Raw genomic sequence first — 14,493 nt, forward strand, 5'->3', positions numbered from 1 at the left:
CTCCGCTAAAGACCTTTGGGGAAATTCCTGGAGCTCCAAGAAGGCACTTTAGAAGCGAAGTTAGCAAGGCAGGGCATCCTCCGAACTCAGCTAACAAATCTCCGGATGAACAACAGCGAAAAGGTAGCACAACTCCAAGCAAGAATAAAGGAGATGATAACTAAATTGAACAACCTCGGAGAATCGGTAACAAACCGAGACTCGATCCGGTATGAGCTCAACGCCTTCCCAAGAACTCCAGAATGAGCGTCCTTAGTAGATGCATACTACATCTCTAAGGTCTTTGAGGTAAATACGCTAGAAAATTTATTTTCTACTTTCGAACTTCACGAATCTCAAATTGCAGAACCTAAACAAATAGAGAGGTCAAATCTCAATGTTGCCCTACAAGCCGAGATGGATGATCCCGACTCTGAAGCGTCAATCGACGAAACTGAAGCGGTGTTATTGGTTAGAAAGTTAAATAAGTTTTTTAAGACAAATAAATTTAGATCTTAGTCGAGAAAATACCAACGCAACAAAAGGACCGTTTGTTGCTACAATTGCAATGACGAAGGGCACATCAAGGATGACTGCCAAAAATAAAGAAAAGGGACAAGGAAAAGTCTCAAAGACCGACGTCTTCTAAACACAAGAGTCTGAAGGCTACATGGGATGAATCATCATCCTCCAAATTTGAAGTCGAAGCCTATGCTGGACTTGCTCTAACAGCAATCCATCAATAAGAAGATGAGACAAGCTCAGAAATGAGCATAGATGAAGGGGGAGGATCATTAGAAGAAGAAAGCTGCGATGAAGGGGGAGCATCAGAAATTGAGGTAAGTAAGGTATATGCTCTAACTCCCAAGCAGTCCTTTCAGTTCATTAAAGTGCTTACTAAAGATTTAGTTAAATTAGAAAAGAAAAATGGCGAGTTAAAATTAAACTTAACAAAGACATGTTCTCTAGAAATGTAGGATAATCTAAAATTAAAGAATGAAAAATTGAAAATTGAAAATTGATGCATGCTTTAAACTAAACAAATTTCAAAAATCAAAACTTAGAATTTATGGAAAGTTGAATTGGTACATTAGAAAACATCATGGATAACTCAGAAAAATTCTCAGTAATTATGTTCCCCCTAAGTTTTAGATTAATCTAGTATGAAGGAACCTATACTGGGTTCCAAAATCTTTTCTAGATTAAATTTTTGTAAGTTAACGCTTTCAACAAGAAAAATTAAACAGATAATTTCTTTATAAGGCATTGTCTAAGAAAGTGGTTATTGCTCTAATAACCAAGAAGGCCTAGTGCCTTACCACTGCCTGGAAGTCAAAATATTGAAATAAAATATTTAATTAAATTACTTATAAAGCATGAAAATAAAAATTAGATAATGCTTTAACAAGTTTTTTTAAACATTTTTGGAAATTTCTCAAAAATATTTTGTTTAAATTTCATAAAGGTTAGAGTTGTTCTTAACTTAGAATTTATTTTGGAAAATTTCTACCATGTTTTTTGCTGTGATCAAAGGGGGAGAGATAGGGAACAAGTTTAGGGGGAGTTTTAAAAGAGTTAATATTTTTTAAAAAAAAACTTAGTGTTGCAAATTCTTTATTGTAATCTTTATGCTTAAAGTGTTAAATTAGTAATTTTCTTTAAATTACTACTTGTCTGTTTTTTTCCCTAACTTGAACTTGGGTTGATGCACATCAAAAAGTGGGAGATTGTTGTTCCCCCGTGGTTGTTTTGATGTGATCAACCAAGTTAGGTTAAGTCATGTTTGTTATTGATCGATGTGTCTAAGTGTGCAGAAGCTTAGGAGCGCAGGAAGTCAAGTGGAAGACGCAGCTAGCGAGAAGGACGACACAGGAAGGAAGCCGACGGGCTCGGTGCGTCTGAATGACGAAAGAGCTGCGAAAGAGTACACCGGTGGAAGAGAAGAACGTGCACGATGTTCGAGGGATGAGAACCCAGGATGGAAGCTTGCTTGAAGAGAAGGCCGAAAATTGGGTTCGAGTGAACCCTCTTTCGGTTCGCCGCAATCACCCAAGCAATCGGAACTTCGAAAGCTAAAGAGAAGATGAAGAAATGCTCGAAAAGCAGCTAGAGGCATCCTCAACAGTCTTTGGAGGCGCCTCTGCCCTCAACAGCATTGAGGGCGCCCTCAACAACATTGAGGGCGCCCTCAACAGCATTGAGGGCGCCCTCAACAGCATTGAAGGTGCCCTCAATGCGCATGAGGACGCCCTCAACTGGGTCAATTTGGTCGTTGGCAAGCGGATAAAGTTTTATCCGCTTATCCCCTTGGAGGCGCCGTCAACCCCTTTGGAGGCGCCCTCAAGCCTCGAGATAGGATTTCTAGAAGCTATATAAAGACCCATGGACCTAGGAATTACTCAATCAACTCTTGTACTAATTTCCTAGCAACTCTTGAGCTCTTTAAGTGTGTAAAAGGCTTCTCCGCCTTCATAGAAGAAGATTCTTAGTGTGCTTGCTGTTCTACCACCTTAGATTAACAACCATCTAGGTTGTAACCAAGTCAAATTGATGAGTCTTTTCTCTTACTTTGTATTTCTATTTTATTTTATTATTTTTGTTATTTTAGAGTTGAAAACTTGAGGAGAGTATTTTTTATTTTTCAAGCAATTCACCCCTCCCCTCTTGTCGGCCTCGCTGTAGCAACACAACTATTTGGTCAATCGAGGTCACTCCTCTCCTCTAAGACTTTTTTGAGAGCAGATATCTTGGACTACTTTTTAGTGGTCCAGGGGATGGACCACTCATATTCACGGCCACGATCCGGCCGCAATTGGTTGCGATCCCATCCTAGGTTCACCGTCCCCACCAGGTTATAGTATGGTTCGGAGCTAGCGGCAGGAGGACGCCCGGTGGCCAGCCTCGCTTGGTGCCCAGCAATCTGACCACTTGTCCACCACCAGTGGCCTCCGAACGGCCTCCAACCGCTCGCTCTGAACCAAACTATAATCTGGTGGGGACAGTGAACCCAGGAATGGATCGCAACCAATTGCGGCCGAATCGCGGCACAATTCGACCGCAAATATGAGTGGTCCATCCCCTGGACCCAAAAAGTTATCCAGGAGATCCTGCCTCGACTTTTTCACCACATAGGGTTAATTACCTAGGATTTTCATCAAGCATCTTACTACCTTTTGACATAATTGGACTTTTCATCATTTATAATTCACTCCTCCGAGATTTTCGTCAAGCATCTGATCACCATTGACTTGTTTGGACATTTCTCTTAGAGTTCACTTCTCTTGGAGCCCCACCTCCTTCTTTCAAGGCCACTATTCCACCCATATGACTTGATTTAGAATATGACTCTAATACCACTTGTTAAAACAAAGAATTTACATATCTCAATAGTATAATATTATCTACTTTCAGCCTAAGTCTTTATGAATTTATTTTTTGACTCTATCTCAAAAAACATCATATCAATAAAAATATCTTTCATGTTTAAAATTTATCATCTTTTTTATATATTTCTAATATAAAATTTTGATTTGATTGTATTCCCAATACTTTATTCCTTTAGCATTTTTTTCAACAATATGCTTAACTATTATAGCACGAAATCTTGTGTCCCCACGGGAATATCTAATTGGCTAGAGGGTGACAGACTTACTATAATGAGATTAGGGATCAATTTCTGACGGACGTATATCATCGGAGAAAAAAACTCCTCCCATCCCCTATCTACTTAAATGGTCAATTATAAATTGATTATATAATTTATCTCCCGTTATGTAATCTGAGATTAAACTATGAGTAATATTTGAGATGAATAAAATCATCTATAATATAAAAGTGAAAGTAGTTAATTTATAAGTCTTCGAACATTCCTCCATTAATATTTTATGCTTAAAAAAACCCTCAGTAAATTATGTAATAACAAGAAGAATACAACTACCTTTCTTCCTGTCATTTGTCTCTTGGACCATTTGTTTCCAGAAATCTTGTTGATACAAATTTGTATATGGGTCTATTTCTGTCATTTGCAGAATCCTAATTTCACCCCAAAAAAAATCTAAAATATTATAAATTGATCTAAGTTTGTTGAAATTAGAATGATCTGACATTTAATTAATCAAAAACCTGGGATGAAATTATGATGTTGATTGTTTATGATCTCTTTCACTGAGTTGACTCGACCCATTTGCAAAATAAAATAGTCCACGTACAAATATTACATTAACCAATAGTCAAGGAAATTACAACGACTTTAAGATAGAAACACAAATAATAAACTAATTAATTACAAACCCTACCAACAAACAACATATATAATATATGTTTACTTTTACAAATCCAAATTGCATGCAACTTCTACGTACTCAAACTACTCTTTCTACTGTCTCTCAAATCCCATGCAACTTCTTCAATGTCCTCCTTTAATTTATTACTTGCATTCCCTTTATATCTCCTGTAGTTATGTGAGCGGGAGCAGGAGCAGGAGCGGGAGCGGAGGGGAGGGGTTGGGAGGGGGAGGGGGAGGGGGAGGGGAGGGGGTGGCAGGGGGAGGGGGTTTGATTATAGATTCTTAACTGATTATATGTTAAGATTCTCCATTCTCTCCAATTGCCACATATGGTTTTGATATGAAAGAGTTTATTGACTTTAATGTCTCGATCTTGACTAATATCAACTGCATAGTCTTTGATTATTTGCTGATATTCAGCTTCTAAATCAAAAATATTACTCATGATAGATAATTTGATTTAGGTGTTGAATTCGCAACCAATGAATTCACTTTATCAGCGGCTCTGATGGCATTTAATTTGGTCCACGACGATCTTGTTCTGATATCCCGAAGCTCTGTTCATTATATTTCAACATAATATAGTAGTAGTAGTTAAAGAAAAACAAGCTAGTAGAGAAGTACTTAACTGTTCTCTGAATACATACTTAAAAGCTGACTTACTTGTAGGATGAGATTTGATGATCTGTGGATCCTTTTGGGATTGTTGGGGCTACTCCTTTCTCTGGATATTTGCCTTCTTTTATAGCTGAGAGGCCGAGACTCAATTATTGGAGTCTTACGTAAGTGCTTACGTGTTGTTCTCTTCATTAATGAAGTCATCACCAATTCGTTGGCTGACGTCAAAAAGAAAATTGAGGATGTCAATTCGTATGTATCGGATAAGATTGGATCGGGTAGAATTTTTTTAATCAAATCCGAATCGGATCTTAACTTAAATTTAATCCGAAACTTTTATATTCAAATTCGAATCCGACCAATCAAAACCCGGCCCGGATAATCCAAAAATTTAATTCAAAACGACTTTATTTTTTTACTATTTTTCTTATAATTCTACATTTTTATCCTAATACTCCATCATTACCATATTAATATTGATATTAATATACATTAAAACATTCAGAATGAATTTTGACTTTGTTGATCGGACAATCCTACTACGACAAGTACAAATGTTTTGACCATTTAATCTCTATAATAATGGCAACTTTTGACAACTCATAACAATTTATCATTTAATATTATACATTACCCAACCCGTCAAATCTGTACAAAAGAAAACTTGCATTAACGAAGACAATATGTCAAATTAAAATATGCTTCATATATATGTCGATTTAGAAAAATTGGTTTAGCGAAATCATGTAAATTTCATGTAGCTAATTTTACAATTATATTTTAATTGTGAATGATCTTTGTTCACCTTTTGTTGATCAACTAAGGAAACACAATGATCTGAGTTTTCCATTTTTCCTTGGATGAAGTACCATGAAGCTAGCAAACCTACTTTAAGATGTCTCTCCATGCAAACGCGGGTTGAAGATCATACCTTTTTCAAGAAGAGGAGTGGGGAATGTTCGCGACTGGGACGCCTTCCGAGGGGGAAGCCGCTAGCTCTTCGCGAAGGGGGGAAAGAGTTCGCGACTTCGCGACAGGGAAGAACGCTGCTAGATCGCCGCAAGGAGGATCACCGCAAAGAGGTTCGCCGCATGGAGGATCGCTGCAAGGAGGATCTCCGCGCTAGGGTTTCTGTGAGTCGGGAGCACGTGAACACGGGGTGGGTGGCTTTCGCTTGGGTTTTCTAGCGTCGGTGGCAGATTGATATTTGGTAAACTTGTAGGGGTATTTTTGTCACAATGGGTAAAAATTAGAGGCTAATTTTGTCTACAAAAATCGTTAACCCCAGAATCAAGAAAAATCTCTCTTTTCTGAGATTTTCCGATTCCGGTTTGGATGCCCAAATTGCTAACGTGTCAGACATGCATTATGACTTGGGAATCGTTGATTACCTAAACCAAACAAAGGTTTTATTGATAACCTTGGATAGATAACCAAGGCTATAATTTGAGATAGTATGACTTTCCTTGAAAAAATCTGTTTAAAATATAATGAAATTTTATGGTAAAAAAATATTTCAAATTTATATAAATTAGAGATAAAATTACTATGAAATATAATAAAATTGTACCATTTTTCTTGTTAAAAATATCATTTAAAATATAATAAAATTTTTTAGACAAAAAATCGGTCAATAAATTAATAAAATTAGAGACCTAATTGATACAAATTTATAATTTTATTTTTATATTAATAAAATATATAAATTTTTAAAAAGCACTATTGTAAAATATATAGAGGGAAAATTATATATGAATTAAAAATATATAAATTTATGTTATTTTTATCAAAAAAATTGAGTTTAATGAATTTTTATATATTTTTTAATATTAATTTGTAAAATGATTCCACTTATTGTAAAGTATAATAAAACGTAAAATATAATTTAACATCAAATTCATAATACATTTGATTTTTTTTTTCTTGTTCATGCATGCATTTCCCTACTTAGCATTGACTCATCTCTGTTTACTCTAAGTGTGCTGTCAAAGCCTGCTCTGTCTTCCTCTCCGATCTATTCAATGTCGCCAGGGGCGAATGCAATAGGTGATAAGCTTGGGTTGTAGCCCAGACCTGATTTGGCCCATTCTCTACTAAGTAGTATAGTAAACAAAAATTATTATGTCCAGGCCTGATTCGTTAACCTACCTACCACCCCTTACATCCATGATCTGCCTATGTTGGCACGACGAGGTACACCGACTATACACAAGATTTCCTATTTTCCCCTTTCAATCATCCTCTTTTCCCCCTTCGATCTCCTCTTTTCCCATACGCGATAGCTCCTCTATTCTTCGCACGACGGCACATTTCTTTCTCACATCGCAAGTCGCCGCTCGCACAAGATCTGCTATGTTTTCCAGTAATGAGACGAATCCACCATTCATCTTTTGGGTTTGTGTATGACCTAATCGTCTAATGTTTCTCCCTCTTTATCTAACAATTATGATAAGAGTACTATGATAGAATTCTAGGTTTTCCATATCTTATTTCTATTTTGTTTTTTTGTCTAGTATTAAGAATGGTAATATGGTATGTATTTTAGTATTTGAGTAGTATTATACAGAAAAATTATGTAAACTTTAGAGGGCTATTAGGCGAACCTTCAGGAATTCTACCCAGTCCTATAAATATCAAATTACCCATATTATTTAATGAATAATGATCAAGGCTAATTCCTTATAACTGTTATATCTCATGCAGGTACTGGATATTCTAAAACTAAACTTGTTTCACTCAGAAATTCAAATGAAATTATCAAATTGACACTGTGAGTTTCGAAGTTTTTTCAGTATTCTCATCTGATTTAGGAATTAGGACATCACTTCTAAATTAATAAGCATGGTTAGAGATTGTTTATGTATGTGGGTAATATAAATCTATAGATTATGTTTAATTGTTTATTCCTAATTAGATGAATATATGTAGAATTTAGAATTAATGATGTATGACTATGTAACGCCCGAAAATTCTCAAAAATGTTTTAGAAATATAGTATGATTTTTCTGGAATTTTTAAATATTTTTCCAGAATTTTTCGAGTAGCGGAAGTAGCAAAAATAAATATAAACGAAAACGGCCTAAGCGGGAATCGAACCCGAGACCTATGGTTTAAGGGATAATGTTAGTAACCAGTGAACCCAGCAGGGTCGTGCTGAGAGAAAGGAGAAACATCTATATTTATATTAGAGTTGACCGGAATTACCACTTAATATAAATAGAAGGGTTAAGTGGGTTTGGTTTATTTTGCTTGGTTCGGCAAACTCCTCCCTCTCCAAACCCTCAACGCCGACGCCTCCTCCTCCTCCTCCTCTCTCGGCGCCCAAACCCAAGGACTCTCGGCTCATCTTCCGGTAACGACTCCAACACGAAAGAGGTTCTTCTCCGCGAGAGGAACGCGAAGACGTGAGCGGGTCGTCGAGAAGGTCATCTCCACCGAAATTCTAGCGAATAGAATTGTAAGGAATTTAGCGTACGAGGTAAGAAACCCCTCACCTGCGGTATAATAGCTCCGGTTGGTTTCCTACGCATTAGTTTTAGCTATATGCAGGTTTTTCCGGCACATAGGGTATGTTTAAACCCTCCTCGAGGATTAGGGATCTAGTTGAACACCTCTAGACGGGCCGGACACGTTGTTCTCCTTTAGTTGGAGATTCTAGACGTTGTCGGGTGCCTAGAGGTGATCTCCCTATTAGAGGAGAGAGTTGGAGCACACCAAGTGTTCGGTAAAATGTTAGTGTAGCTAAATACCACCTCAGTTATGTTTAATAGCTCAGTTAAATGCATTAGAGGTATTTAAACCAGCACATTAGTTTAGTTCAGTTTTATGGGACTACGGTCCAATGGGTGGGCTCCCACAGTCGCCTCTAGGTTCAGATAACCTATCTCTATGTTCAGATAACCTAGAAACAACATGTTATATCAGTTAGCTATAGATATCGATTTTATTTTCGGTGTCGATTAGATATCCATTGGGTTGGACTCCACAATCGTCCCTAGGTTCGATAGCCTAGACAACCCTGCTAAATTCGGGACTTGCAACCGGGTCTAGTAAGGATCTTGTGTTCTTAAGATGTTTAGTATTTTCACCTATTATGTATTAGATTTCAAAACTCAAAATCAATTATGCTAGTTGAGTTTGTTTCCAGTTACAGATTTAGTTTCAGTTAGTTTAGCTTATGTTCAGTTCAGTGCTTTTATTGCTTGCTACGATATGATTCAGTGCTCATGCCATGCTTATGTGTTATGCTTTATGATTTCAGTATACCATGACTTAGCAAGTTCAGTGCATATTTTCAAATAGCATGCTTTAAAAACCATATTGCACCGAATGCATGTTTTTGTGAGGTAGATGGTTTCTTACTAAGCTTGTTAGCTTACAGATACTACTTTTCTTATACTGCAGATAAAGGTAAAGGAAAAGTGGACTAGCAGTGGACGCTGGAGGTCAATGCAGATGAGGATGTGTGTGTATGGAACTGGAATCAAAGGTCCTTAGGGGACGTAGCAAATTGAGCATTAGACTCTTTAGCATTTACTTTAGCATTTTATTTATTGGTTTTGGTTTCCATGTTCTAGGCACTTTTAGTTATGTGTTGCCGTGAATTCCTTAACTATGCCCTATGTTAAGTCAGATTACTAGTTTATGTCGTTGGAATGTTATTATATGTTGTTAGAATAGTTATGATGCATTAGTTAGGTGTTAAGTGGGGTTTTGGCACGCCAAAGTCTTGAAATCCGAGGTCCGGGTGAAATCGGACTGATCGGTCTCCCGGCCGATCGGGGCTGGTGTCCTTTGGATCGGTCGTGGCCGATCCGATCAGATCTGATATGCTCATCCTCTGGATCGGTCGATCGACCGATCCAGACAGATAGGAGCGACTGTATCGTGCTGGATCGGTCGGCCGACCGATCGGTGACTAATCGGTCGGCCGACCGATCCGGACAGATCGGTATGCTACGACCGATCGGGAACAGAACGTTCCCGAGTTCCGATCGATCCACGGACCGATCCAAAGAATCGATCCAGCTCGGATCGATTGGGAAGCTCAGGTTTCGTCCAAGAAACTTATCAGTCCAGCTCCTTGACCGTAGGGGATGTAGGATACACCAGGTATCCCTTAGATCATCTCCCTTAGCACTGGTAGAACCAATAACATGTATTAGGTCAGATATCAGTAGCATAAAAACTCAAGTTAGATCAGTTTTCCGCGCAGCTTAGCACAGTAACCGTAGCGATTCGCCTTACAGCCTAGTAGTGGAAGGTGGGTCGTTACAGAGTGGTATCAGAGCAGTGTTCCATACTTCCTACACACACATCAGCATTGTACCTGCAACTTCCAAGTAAGAATACCTCCCCTCTCTTTATTGTTCTTGCTTTCTAGTTACAGTTCATGTTTATATGCCTACTTCCTGTTAGTATGAGATAGTCTTTGAACATGATATCAGTAATTATATAACTGTGATAGTATTAGTTATACATATGTTCTCTATGTCTTTAGAAATGGCACGAGGACGCCCAGCTAGAAGGGCACTAGCTACTGAGCCCCAACAAGAGGCGGTTCGGTGCCTCCTCCGGACCTCGATTAGTGGCTCGATTCTGGCTGGTGAGCACAGAAATAGCCACCTTAAAGGCTAATCGGCAGAATACCCCCACAGCCGAACCTGACGACTCCGAAGTCTTAGAGGTTCCACCGGCTCAACCTCTGGCGCCAACACCACCCGGCACAGGCGGTCCAGGCGGTGAGCCAAGAAAGGAAGCCTATCCGATCCGGTGGCGTGAGTCAGCCGAGAACTTCTCGGGCGCTAGTGAACCATGGGATGCACAAGCCTGGTTCAAAACCTGGAGAGCACGATGGAGCTTGACTGGCCAGAACACGAGAGGTGAAGTGTGCCTCCTTCTGGGAGACGCGCGCATGTGGTGGGAAAGAATCGAGCAAGCTCAGTGAACCGGATGACATGGGCCGACTTTGAGAAAGAATTCTTTGAGGAGTTCTTTCATATGCGGGTTACAAACCGCCACTATGACGAGTTCACCGAGTTTCGCCAGCAACCTATCGATTGAGGAAGCCGTGAAGAAATTCAACAGGTTGGCTCGTCTATGCCGCTAGTCGGCACGGAAAAGGAACGGATTAGGTTGATGCTCAAGATGCCGAGGCCGGAGATAGCGATGAGCGTGGCTGGTGACATACATAGGCCACAAACCACAGAGGAGTTGGTGGCGGTGCCTGACCACGAGCACTACGAGCAGCATGAGCAGAGGCAAGTCTTCTCGAGTCCAAGGGCCAAGGAAACTCTCACACTCAAAAAGCGGCAAGACCACTCTAGCGAAGGAACTCCAGCGGCCTTAAATCGGGAGTGACTCAAAGGAGGACCATCTAGCAGACCCGGTTATCCAAAGTGTGCCACTTGTGGAAATTCCACCGGATTTGTCGCAAGGGCACACGAGATGCTTTGAATGTGGACAAGAAGGGCACATGGCCAGCGATGCAAACAAGCTGGTCTTCCTCGACCACGCGAGATCTAGTATGCGGCCGCCGGCTCGATTACATCGAGATCGGGCCGCTCTAGAAGGTCCACTCATCGGCCGGGCCGATTAGAAGCCCCTCCGGCTATGGCGAATCGGATCTACTCACTCACCAGAGGGCGTAGCAAATGTCTCGGCAGTCGTCACAGGTCGATTAGCATTTTTCGATTAGTGCTCTTTATTTGATCTTGGGCAACCCATTCATATATAGCCGGATGTTCTCGAGAAATTAGAAATACCCCGGAGGTACTCGGTGGTCGGTTCGATAGCACTACCTTGAGGGAGAGGTCATGGCATCAGCATGGCTCGAGCGGTGCAGGTCATTATAGCATCCGGAACTCTTTTGTGATCCGATCCTGCTGAAATGACTGACTATGACGTCATCCTTGGAATGGACTTCCGATATCAGATACGGAAAGTCGTATTCCAACCCGAAGCGAAACAGAGTTCGAGTACATCGGAGAACCAAAGAGAAAAGCGAAAAAATTTCTCTCTGAAGGCACGAAGTTGATGGATTCGGGATGTCGGGGTACCTAGCACAGTGTCAGTACAAGCTAGGACCAGGACCAACAGCTAGCAGAGGTCCGAGTTGTATGTGACTACCCAGCAGTCTTCCCTGAAGAGTTACCAGGCCTAGCACCAGTCAGGGAGATTGAATTTGAGATAGAGCTCTTCCCCGGCACAAATCCTATTTCCAAAGCGCCTTACCACATGGCTCCAGCAGAACTGAAGGAACTTCATGAGCAACTACAGGAGCTACTTGACAAGGGCTTCATACGCCCTAGTCACTCACCCTGGGGAGTGCCTGTACTGTTCGTGAAGAAGAAGGATGGAAGCATGCGGCTATGCATAGACTACAGAGCACTGAATCAGGTCACGATCAAGAACAGGTATTCTCTTCCCAGAATAGATGACATGTTTGACCAGTTAAAGGGAGCAGCAGTGTTCTCTAAGATTGACCTCAGATCAGGATATCACCAAGTCAGAGTCAAGGAGGGTGATATACCGAAGACAGCATTCAGGACCAGATACGGACATTACGAGTTCGTAGTCATGTCTTTTGGCGTGACAAATGCTCCAGCTACATTCATGGATCTCATGAACAGAGTATTCAGGGAGTATTTAAATCAGTTTGTTATTGTGTTTATCGATGACATTCTTATCTACTCAGGAACTCAGGAAGAACACGCAGAGCACCTGAAACTAGTATTGCAGACCCTTCAGCAGAACCAGCTATACGCCAAATTCACGAAATGTGAATTTTGGCTAGATCAGGTGTCCTTCCTGGGTCACATCATCTCAAAGGAGGGTATTATGGTAGATCCCAGCAAGATAGAAGCAGTAAGTAACTGGAAGAGACCCAAGAACGCCAGCGAGATCAGGAGCTTTCTGGGATTAGCAGGATATTACAGGAAGTTTGTAGAGGACTTCTCCAGGATAGCCTCCCCACTGACTGCTCTTACCAGAAAGAACAGAAAATTTCAGTGGACAGAGGACTGTGAGAACAGCTTCAGTGAGCTAAAAAGGAGATTGACTAGTGCTCCCATTTTGGCTCTACCAGACGACACCAGCAGCTTTGACATCTATAGTGATGCCTCTAAGTTGGGATTAGGAGCAGTACTGATGCAAAATGGCAAGGTGATCGCCTATGCCTCCAGACAACTCAAGGATTATGAGAAGAATTACCCTACTCATGACCTTGAACTTGCAGCAGTAGTGTTCGCTCTCAAAATTTGGAGACATTACTTATATGGAGCTCAGTGCAGAGTGTATACAGATCATCAGAGTCTGAAGTACTTCTTCACTCAGAAGGATCTGAATATGCGACAGCGCAGATGGCTTGAGCTGGTCAAGGACTACGATGTAGACATCCTCTACCATCCAGGGAAAGCCAATAAGGTAGCAGATGCCCTTAGCAGAAAATCCAGTGCTACCTTATTATCTCTTACAGCCATGTCACCGCCCCTACAGAAGGAGATCGTAGATTTCGGTCTTGAACTCATCGTTGGACAGCTCTCTACTATGACCTTAGAGTCCACCTTGCTTGGTGATATTCAGTCAGCTCAGGAGCAGGACCCTGAAATTCAGAAAATCAAGCAAGGGCTAGCAGAATCAGGAAGTGGAGAATTCAGAGTGTCCGATAGCGGGGTGTTGTATTTTGGTGACAGACTCTGTGTTCCAGATCAGGAGGAGCTACGGAGACAGATTTTAGATGAGGCTCACAGGACTCCTTATGCGATGCATCCAGGTTCCACCAAAATGTATCAAGACCTGAAGAACCGTTTTTGGTGGCCCGGGATGAAGCGAGACATCGCCAGATATGTTAGCATCTGCCTCACCTGTCAGAGGGTCAAGGCAGAACATCAGCGACCAGGAGGAGTTCTGCAGCCTATACAGATCCCAGAATGGAAGTGGGAGGATATCTCTATGGACTTCATAGTGGGACTACCCAGAACCACGAATGGTTTTGATGCCATCTGGGTAATAGTCGACAGGTTGACTAAATCAGCCCACTTCTTAGCTATTAGAATATCCTACTCCATGGAGCAGCTAGCTCAGTTGTATCTCAAGGAGATTGTCAGGCTGCATGGAGTCCCACGGACCATTATATCGGAGCAGCAGATTTACATCACACTCGGAAGTGTGTGCGATCACTATGGCACCCGGTTAAAATTCACCTGACCTTCCATCCTCGAACGGATGGTGAGGCAGCGAGTAAACCGGTACTCGAAGATATGCTCAGAGCTTGTGCCCTAGATTTCAAGGAAGTTGGTGCAAATATCCGAGTCTAGCAGAATTTGCATACAACAACGATTATCGAGCCACTATCGGCATGGCTCCTTATGAGGCACTCTATGGGCGGAGGTGCAGATCACCAATCTCTTGGTATGAGAGTGGTGAGCAGAAGGAACTAGAGCTTGAGACAGATCTAGTAGCAGATACAACAGCCATACAGCAGATTCGCGAGAGGATAGAGACAGCACAGAGGCTATGCCGAACACGACGCAGACCCCTAGAGTTTTCAGTTGGGGATACTGTTTCCTCGAGTAGCTCCATGAAGGGAGTCATGCGTTTGGGAAGAAAGG

At 41.1% G+C, this 14,493-nt stretch overlaps 1 long non-coding RNA gene across 1 annotated transcript; it reads right to left on the bottom strand.

Annotated features, from left to right (window-relative positions):
• Positions 1-4,161: 4,161 nt before the first annotated feature.
• Positions 4,162-4,988, bottom strand: LOC121991760. Its single transcript, XR_006114710.1, has 2 exons — positions 4,928-4,988; positions 4,162-4,821 (listed from the first exon to the last, which is right to left on the bottom strand). It is a non-coding gene; the product is annotated as an uncharacterized LOC121991760 (long non-coding RNA).
• Positions 4,989-14,493: the final 9,505 nt, after the last annotated feature.

This window comes from Zingiber officinale, chromosome 6B, assembly GCF_018446385.1.
Source record: "Zingiber officinale cultivar Zhangliang chromosome 6B, Zo_v1.1, whole genome shotgun sequence".
Lineage (NCBI taxonomy): Eukaryota > Viridiplantae > Streptophyta > Magnoliopsida > Zingiberales > Zingiberaceae > Zingiber > Zingiber officinale.